Source organism: Podarcis liolepis (genome assembly GCF_965112155.1).
Source record: "Podarcis liolepis genome assembly, chromosome: 6".
Taxonomy (NCBI): domain Eukaryota; kingdom Metazoa; phylum Chordata; class Lepidosauria; order Squamata; family Lacertidae; genus Podarcis; species Podarcis liolepis.
The window spans coordinates 41,141,299-41,151,104 of record NC_139559.1 but is presented as its reverse complement, the minus strand read 5'-3'; the positions used below and the strand labels follow the sequence as shown (position 1 = coordinate 41,151,104).

Here is a 9,806-nt window from a genome sequence, read left to right as displayed (position 1 = left end):
TGTCCACCCACAGGCTCGAACATCTCTGGAAGCTTTAATAGGATGCTTTTATGAATTGCCAAAGTACATTGGAAGCACATGAAAATGTGCATCGGAACGAGCAGCTGAACACAGGGGCTGTCTGGCTTACTCCATTGCTTTTCAAGGTACCTATATGCCAGTGTACCTTTTATGGTCTTGTCTGAGAGCCCCTGCAGATGTCCTTTTCACTGAGCATTCATCATGATTCATACTCATGATGTGGGGCGATAGATGCGATCACACTTTAAATACCATTTGTGCCTGCAAAACTTTTGGCACTGTCATACTGCTTTGTGTGCAATCGGGACTTATCTGTAGCCTCCTACTAAAATCCTGTAACTTTTCATACAGCAAATGTTCTAGGTTTTTGTTAAAAATAATAATCCACTTTTGCTGCGCTGTAGTGCAAGAGTGCCCCTCCAGATGGCAATAATGTGCTGGCACAAAACGCTATGAAACCACTTTAAACAGCCATGGTTTTTTCCAAAAAATTCTGGGAGCTGTGGTTTCTTAAGGGCACTGAGGAGGCCCTTATCCCCCTCACAGAGCTACAGTTTCTAGAGTTCCTTGTGAAGAGGGGTTGATTGCTAAACCACTCTGAGAACTGGAATCTGCGAGGGGTCTCCTAACAACTCTCAGCACCCTTAACAAACTACACCTCCCATAATTCTTTGGGTGAAGCTGAGCATTTTAAGGTGGCATCGTAGTGCTTTAAATGTATGGTGTGAATGTGGCAATTGAAGAAGTGTTGCAGAACTAAGAATGCAGAATGATCTCTAGTATAACTCCAGTGTGGAGTCCAGTATAACTCCACCACCAACATAATATTATTCCATCGATGACATGTTCCAGAATTCACCTGCAAAAAACACTGGTCCAGAGGGTCCCTGAATGTGCCTTCATTCCAGCACAGTCCTAGGTGTGTTTACTCAGAAGATAGTTTCGTGGGGTGTGACTCCTAAGAAAGTGTTATAGAATTTCAACAATAAAGCCCCAACTAGTTTCTGCAAGAATGTGCAAATGCAACTTCTGATATATCAGTTTAGATGCGGTGGTTGTTTGAGATAGCTATCGGCATCACCAGAATGACAATATCTGGGTCAGAGATCAAAATCTGTCCAATTACCACACCACCCTATAAGTGTAGAAGTCACTGTCACACACTTACTGCAGCAATCTTCAGCTGAGTGAGCATACACATTGAATCAAGAACCACATCTCCCGTTTAAAACTCCGTTTTTTTAAAAAAATAACCGAGGGAGTTAGCTCTCTGTGCTTTGAGAGTTGCCGTTTGTAAATGCGTCATGTGACCATCATGTGACAATAACATTAAGGGATCACTTCAGTGTCTTCCTCTGACCCTGAAGCAGGGTATGGCATCAACATGAGCAGTGATTTCATGCCATATGGCAGTGCCTTATTCTGCTCTGTTGCTAAACTTCATCCCTCTGCCCTTTCCGTTGCTTCTTGCTGCAGTTTTGAAGAAACTGCATATGTGCCCTCATAAACTAGCATCCCTTACCCATTCTAGAGGGGCTAGGAGAATGCTGTGTCTCACAGACTGACAGGGAGAGGACACCATTCTAGAAGAAAACATATGAAGCTGGTGCCTGTGTTTGGCAGGGAGGAGAAGGATTTGAAACAGCTTATTCAACACGGGTTCCTGGGCTGATTTTATAAGAGGCTGCATTGCAAATCTGCCTCACAATAGAAACTTTGCTGCAATCCTACGTCTGAAGAAAGACTTGCTTGTCCATGGACACACACATACCTCCACTGGGACATATGCTCATCCATTTGGAAATGCTTTTTTACTATGGAGATCTCAGTGCAAAGCATTAAATCCAGAACCTACACACATGGACACCCCTGTACATCACATAACCTTCATGCCACGCAGAAGCCAACCTTCACCCAGAACTAACAGCCTTAACAGGTACCCACCCACTGTACCCTGAAGTATCTACTCAGCCTCTGCACCGAGCATTGCCAGGAACATTAAGAAATGCACAAATCAGCTGAGCGTTGTAAGCTGTGGAGTGAGGGGACAAGATGAATAATTTTTAGATGAAGCTGGATTCCCCCCCCCCCCCCGCTTTTAAAAATGAAAATAATAATACTAATAATGCTGGCGCTTAGCTTGCATCCCCAAGGCAATTGCTTTGCAATTTTGGCCTGTGGAAGAAACCACGTACCTCTCAGCAGCAATTCCTGTCAGGGGCCATGTCATCTAACTGTCAGCAGGGTCTTCCTTTCCACTCACACTGAGCATCATCATCATGTTCCTCTCTGAGCAAGGAGGGTAGTTCAAAGCAGTAACTTAAGGCTCTGAGAGCAGGACTGGATGGGTGGACTTGGCTGCGCAGCCATTGGCTCAGCTCCTCGGCAGCTGTGCTAGTACGTTAGGTTGTACATGCCATCCCTCGCCTCAGTTCCCCTTATTCCTGTGTCACTGTCCTGCTCCCTTTGGTGCTGAGGAGGAATTAAAAGACTGACTTCTTCCCCGGGCGAAAAAGCGAGTGTGGAAAGGCAGCGCGTGTCAAGTCTGCCCTCAAGCGGCTCTGCTTGGAAATGGTACCCGGAGATGTCCAGCTCCCCTCAACGATACGGCTAGTTTCTCTGTGGAGAATGCCAGCTCCTTCCATATGCATGGATCGTGTTTCAGCATATGGCACCAGAGTTTTAATTTCCGGGGCTTGATGCTTCCCATGGCAAACAGCAGCTTTTCATGCTGCTCTTTATTAGGCCTGGTGCTAATTCTCTGCTAAATTTGTATTTGCCAAATGTCCCTGTTTACTTCTCAGCTTTCTGCCCTTCGTGTCCGTGTCTAGTTATTAAGAGAATTCCTGCTGCCGTAGCTTCCAGTAGCTTCCAAAGATGGCACAACTGGATCAGCTCAAGTCTGTCCTCATCGTGTTCTTCAAACCTTCAACATGCATTGTGCAAAGGGTGAACTTGCCGTTGCCTTTTCCTATTGATTCAAAGGGGCACAAGCTATTGATAAGGATTTGGAAGCAAATGTTCATGTGTCGACAGAATTATACACCAAAACTGAAGTTGTGTTGTTGTTTTCAAAAAAATGCAACCTGAAATTGCTTTTTAAATGGTCAAGCACAAACTTTTCTGCTGTGAAATAAATTACAAATTATATTTAGGATAATAAATGGAATCAAAAGAACAGAGTGCAATTTAAATACAAAGCACCCTCCACCACCAGGGACACGGGTGGCACTGTGGGTTAAACCACAGAGCCTAGGACTTACCGATCAGAAGGTCGGCAGTTCGAATCTTCACAACGGGGTGAGCTCCCATTGCTCAGTCCCTGCTCCTGCCAACCTAGCAGTTCAAAAGCATGTCAAAGTGCAAGTAGATAAATAGGTACCGCTCCAGCGGGAAGGTAAAAGGCATTTCCGTGTGCTGCTCTGGTTTGCCAGAAGTGGCTCAGTCATGCTGGCCACATGAACCGGAAGCTGTACGCCAGCTCCCTCGGCCAATAAAGCGAGATGAGCGCCACAACCCCAGCGCAACTGGACTTAACGGTCAGGGGTCCCTTTTTACCCCCCACCAGCAGCAGCAGGACAGGAGCAATAGCCAGGTCAACTGCAAAGTAGATAAAACTTTTGCTACCATCTTCCTGCTTTGTTCTGCTACTGCTCCAACCTGAAGGGAAAGGAAAGATGTCAGACCACCTCTGGAGGACACTTGGACCCACCCACCACTGATTTGTAACAGCTGGCCTTGACACCAGGCTTCAGGGAGGGCTGGGGAGGTTAAAGGGGGAAAGTCGTTGGTTCGATGTAAATGATTTTTGGACTGGGGGAATTGAGGTTTTGTTTATTTTTGTTTATTTGCTAATTAGGGGTGAGAGTATTGCTTTGTTTGTTATTTTTATTTATGTGTTAGTTAGTTAGTGGGTCACAGTATTGCTTTGTGTATTATTTGAATATGTTTTTTATGAATGTTATGTTACCGGTATATGAAACACTAGTGTATTATATGACACCCCCCTCCCACTTTCCCCCCATGGTATTATGCATTGTATATCTATTTTTTGTTTTTCGGCTGTGTGTTGCTTGGAGACCTTTGGATGACAAGTGACTAATAAGTCTAATAAGATCACAAAAAATATGTATTCAGCTCTTTGCGCCAGTAGCAAAGTCATTATTCAGGAAAGAAATCTGGGTGGAGTCCAGAGCAGTGTGAACAGAGTACCACTCTGAGACAGGGCTTCGCTTTTTTGCTCCTCTCCCCTCTGTACACCCCCAAAATCTATTGTGGAGGCTCTCCTAACCCACTGAAACCAAATGTGAGATTGCTGCAAGGAGGAAAGGAAAGTCCCACTGGGTGAGCAGAAGTCTGTTCCTCTCACACACAACAGCACTGGATACAACTCACAACCCCTCAGACTGGAGGGTTTTCACTGTTTTGTTATTGAAACAGTAATAGTGAATTTATGCTGGACTGTCTACACATCATTCTGCTATTTTAGTCATTCTGTGATGCTTCCTCAATGCTACCACATTAGCGCCATCTAGAGGGATGTTCTTGCCCTGAAACCTTTGCAGGTGCCAACAGTATTGAAATTGGGTTTGCTTCTAACCACCCCAATATCATCATGAGCACAAATAACCATGAATGAACAATAAAAAGGATGTCTGGATGGCCCCCTGTTATTTGTTGCAATTTTTTTTGGCTTATCATGAGGTGCTAACATTAAACTAGGAATGATCGTGTGTGTTGGCAGGCCATAAGACCAACAACAGCTCAATTCTATTTTTTCAAGCTCCTTTCAATGTCACAAGTCCCATCAAAGTTCTGCCTCCTGGTGGCACATGTGGTATTATGGGTAATACAGGATTTGGGCTATACCAATCATCTATCTTACCACGTACAATCTCCTGGTATCTATGTGGATGCTTGGCGAGGCTCCCCAGTAATCAATGCTACTGTGCTTCAAATGTGAATATGGTTTGGTCATCCTGGTGGCTTCTGGCACCAGACCCACCGGCAGACTAACTCCATGTTACAAAGAATGAGACACGAAGGTTTGCAACACCAACCACTTGCAGATGACCGTTGTGCCTGAAGACAGACAGTCAGGTTGTCAGAGTCAGTGGCCAGAGAAGGAATGACAACTGGGAGGAGCGCAGGCAGAAGAAATACCATGCTGCAGCAGCAGCAGCAGCACAACTGGACGCCTTCATCTGCCCCAGCTGCAACAAAACACGTCTCTCCCATATTGGTCTCTACAGCTACAGCAGGCGCGGTAATTCTCCAATGGTTTGACTTCACCCCCAAAGGTGCACTCCTCCATTGTCTCCCGGGACAGACGGATGCCAACAATATTAACCAGCCTTTGGACAAATTCTCAGGAGAAGCATCCATGAATGGAAGCAACCAACGGATTCAAAATGCAAGGAATGGGATTCTAACTAAACATTAGGAAGAGCTTTCTCATGGGAAGAGCTATTCAGCAGTGCACCGGACAGCCTCGGAAGGTGCTGGACTCTCCTCCACTGCAGGTTTTCTAAACAGGGTTGGTAGCAGGTTGTGTGGAGCAGCAGCAGTGCTTAATTGTCCTCCTGGTGGGTGCATTGGTGCTGCTTACCAGGAGGAAGGGGTTGGAGCAAAGTGGGAAGGGAGTTAGTACCAGTGGAGTCAATCCAGCACTCTTGCCAGTGGATTTGCTCCTGCTGCACCTCCCACTTTCCCTCTCAGGAAGCAGCAGTGACTCAGCTGTTGGGAGTTCAGATGAGCACAACCCCACCATGCCAACCACTGCTACCAAGCAGGACGGTAACAGTATTTTGGATGACAGCAGTTTTTCATCAACTAGCACACTCTACTTGGAATGTAGATTAGCAAAAGCGGAGATAAAAGGGCAAGACCTGCAGCTAGAGAGTTCAGTTTCAGCATTATCAGAAGACTGAACTCTTCTGTGCCCATAAATAATAGGCCTTTTCAAAATTCATTTTTTACTGCAGTCCCTGGTGAGGCTTTCTATGATTTCTTTATCAATATGCATGAGAAGTACGTGCCAAGGATGTATGTGCTGTTTGTTTAGCATCTCATTTTCTGGACTCAAAATATCACCTCCTCTGGGACTTGCTCCAAAATGCAGGTTTAGCAGCAGGTCCTCTGCTGTTACTTGCCATGCCACCTAAATGCCTAGATGCCTGCTAGGAATTTGTTTCACAGCAGGTGCTTGAGACTAACCGCCAATGGGGAACAGCAACCTAAAATAGTGGCATCAACGATGAAGATCTTTCTAATAGCAGTGACTGATGTACGTCAGTTCTTGTTGGGTAGAAGGCAGGGAATCCAACAGTAGGGGGAGCCAGAGCCAAAGACAGGCAAAACCAACAAGTTTTGTCTCAGCCTCCACCCTGCTGCGCTTTACAAGGGCAACACCAGCACTAAGGAGGAGGAAGGTGAGAGTCAATGCCATCCTCTGGACTGATGGTAAGTAAGAAGGCATCAGGTGGGAGCCCTTCAGGTCTTGGGCTCCTAATCCCTTCAGCCAGCATAACCAGTGCCCAGAGATGATGGGAGCTACATTGCAACAATTAGCTTTAGCTCTTTGACAAGTTGGGATGTGGGTGGCGCTGTGAGTTAAACCACAGAGCCTAGGACTTGCCAATCGAAAGGTCGGTGGTTCTAATCCCCACGACAGGGTGAGCTCCCTTTGCTCGGTCCCTGCTTCTGCCAACCTAGCAGTTTGAAAGCATGCCAAAGTGCAAGTAGATAAATAGGTACCGCTCCGGTGGGAAGGTAAACAGCATTTCCATGCGCTGCTTTGTTTTGCCAGAAGTGGCTTAGTTATGCTGCCCACATGACCCAGAAGCTGTACGCCGGCTCTCTCGGCAAATAAAGTGAGATGAGCGCCTCAACCCCAGAGTTGGCCACGACTGGACCTAATGGACCTAACTGGACCTTTACCTTTACCTTTACCTTGACAAGTTGGGAACAGTTTACCTACGAGATTGCCTTACCGTTTCAATCTGAGGAACTGGTACAGTTACAGGTGCCACCACAATCCCTGTTCCACATTTGTAAGATTAGTTTAGCGTGGCTAACTTTGGAACTCTCTGCCTCTTGATATCAGGCAGGTGCTTTCACTGTATTCATTTGGCACCTGTTAAAAACATTTGTGTGCAGACAAACCTACCCAGGTATTTAGAATACTGATGTGTGTCAGTCAACATATTATACATTTTAGAAACCAAACCCTTCACTTCAGAAATGTGCTAAATTCTGTGAACAATTCAAAACCTTCTTTGGAGCATGTGTGGCCTTCTGAATCTTTGGTTGTTGTTGTTTAGTCGTGTCCGACTCTTCATGACCCCATGGACCAGAGCACGCCAGGCACTCCTGTCTTCCACTGCCTCCCGCAGTTTGGTCAAACTCATTTTAGTAGCTTCAAGAACACTGTCCAGCCATCTCCTCCTCTGCCATCCCCTTCTCCTTGTGAATCTTTGGTAGTGAACCTAAAATGCCACACGGTGGCAGCATTTCCTTACATTAAGTGTCCTGTTGCCTGTTCCGATATTCAGCTAAGGGCCCTTCAAGGCATTTTCCAATAAATCGTGTGAATTGGATTATGTGAAGAAGGCAATTAACAGCTCAGTCCTAGGCATACTTATCTATGAGTTGGCAGGTAAATGTACATTGAATTAGAGTCCATTGAGCACAGTGGGGCTTAATATGCATAGCATCACAGTCTACAATGCACTGTCCAGGTAGGTTGAAGGTGAGAGACGAGCTCTAGGCAAGCAGTCATTATAAGGAGAAAAGCAAGCTAATAAGCAACCTTACCTAGCTGGTTTTGTGCAGTTGGGCAACACTTCTTCGGAGCAAATGAAAATATTGTTATGGCTGCTGGCCAGCTATTCATTGTGTCTCGCAGATTTCTGCTTAATGACCCAGGAATGATGGCTGGGAGATGTTGCCTGAAAGGGAGCTAATGGTTAGGAAAGAGTTGAGAACTCTTTTGAGGGTGAGTTTTCAGAGCTTTGAAAGGTGACGCACCTTTTCCCCTGGCCTCCTTCCTCAAGCTGGTGCCCTCTGGCCTATAACGCCCATCATTTCTGACCTTTGGCCACGTTGACGGCAGTTGGAGTCCAACAACATCTGGAGGGGGCTGATGACGCTAGCATTGTATGCGAAGGAACAAGGAGAGTGAGTACACCAGAGCTTTCCAAACTTTTCATGCTGGTGACACATTTTTTAGGCATGCATCATTTTATGACACAATAATTCAGTTTTACTAGCAAACTGGAGGTTAAACCAACCCCTTTCCAACCCCAGGAGGAGCGTGAGGAGTGTCTGAGTGACACACCTACACACTACAGCCAACATATTAATGTGTTGTAACACACAGTTTGGAAAGCTCTGGTGTACACCCTAGATGAAATATGAGGGTGACTGGTTTGAGTTTTGATTTGCTGCAGAGTTGATTGGTGTTCCTGACATATAGCCAGTGTTGTTGATTCATCCTCTATACTGCTTTGAAGTATAGTGTCTGGATCAAGGGAAGTAGTAGTCTTGGGACTCAAATAGTCTCAGGAGCTGCAAACAAAACGTTTTAAATGTGTTGTAAAGTGCAATATACAAGTGTGACACTAGATGGTGACACTGAGCCATGCAAAATTCAATGTATTTTTCAAAATGTTGTTTAAAAAAGCATTTTCACAGCGTTTCTTATATCTGTGTAGATTCCACCTTGCTGTATTCTGCCTTGGTCAGTCCACACCTGGAATACTGTTTCCAGTTCTTGGAGATATAATTTAAGAAGAATATGGACAAGCTGGAACATGTGCCGAGGAGGGTGACCAAGACGATCAAGGGTCTGGAAACCTTATGAGGAACAGTTGTCTTTTATAGGTAATTTTAATGTTTAAATTGTTATTTTTCTAAGCCACTCTGAGTTCTCATCAAAATCAAGAGGTGTTTAAATTGTGTTAATTAATTAATTAAAAAGACTTAAGTTATTTGTCTGTTAATTGCAAGTGGGTCTACTCACAACTAACACTCAATATCACCCACTATTTCTTTGTCCTCAAGCTTGGAATCTACCCATCCAGACTTCTGCAGCACAAACATCAGAAAACAAACAAATACTGAACATTAAAGCATGGTGAATTGTGTTCCATCCATATGGAAATACTTGTTTCCCGAATAAATTTGTTCCCTGTATAAACTTTCCCACCCAGCATTATTCCTGAACCAGTGTTGAAGGGGCTTTCACCACTTCTTCAAACGCAACCTGAGCCTTCCTGTATCTGAGCCCATTATCACAATGGCACTGTCTAATTACATACATGAGATTCTAATATGTAATTTCCCATTCCTGGAGCAACAGCCGAGTTTAAGCCTTATATGAACGAACCTACTGTTCGCTTCAAAGGATTCTGGAGGAGATGGTTTCCCCATACAGGTGTGGTGTTGCCTCTGCCTTCAAAGGAATTCTCCCTTATTAAGGGGAAAAAGGAGTCCTGTCTGATACACAGGCTTCTCAGATTAGCTTTATGAACATCTTTTTAGAGTAATTCTTACTATCACAATAGACATACCTACAAAAAAACACAACAGCCATAAAATACAGGGAACTGTGAGGTGTTTCCATGTGGGAGTTCAGTGTGGAATCAGGGCTCCTCATCCACACAAGGTTTTTTCAGAGTCTGCAAATATCTTCCTCATCAAAATTCCAACCTGTGTCTTTGTTGTTGTTGTTTGTTGTTTACAGTTCATACAAATTTGGAAATGTGGAAATCCAGTGAGTAGAA

General features: G+C 44.8%; 1 protein-coding gene across 2 annotated transcripts in view; it reads right to left on the bottom strand.

Annotated features, from left to right (window-relative positions):
* The window catches only part of BLACAT1 (BLACAT1 overlapping LEMD1 locus), an 84,094-nt gene extending 81,604 nt beyond the window's left edge, over window positions 1-2,490 (bottom strand). For both annotated transcript variants that reach the window (XR_014527509.1, XM_083509145.1), the window contains exon 1: window positions 2,217-2,490. The gene's annotated coding sequence lies outside the window, so the exon portion shown is untranslated. The remainder of the gene's footprint in view (window positions 1-2,216) is intronic.
* Between the last annotated feature and the right edge of the window lie 7,316 nt (window positions 2,491-9,806).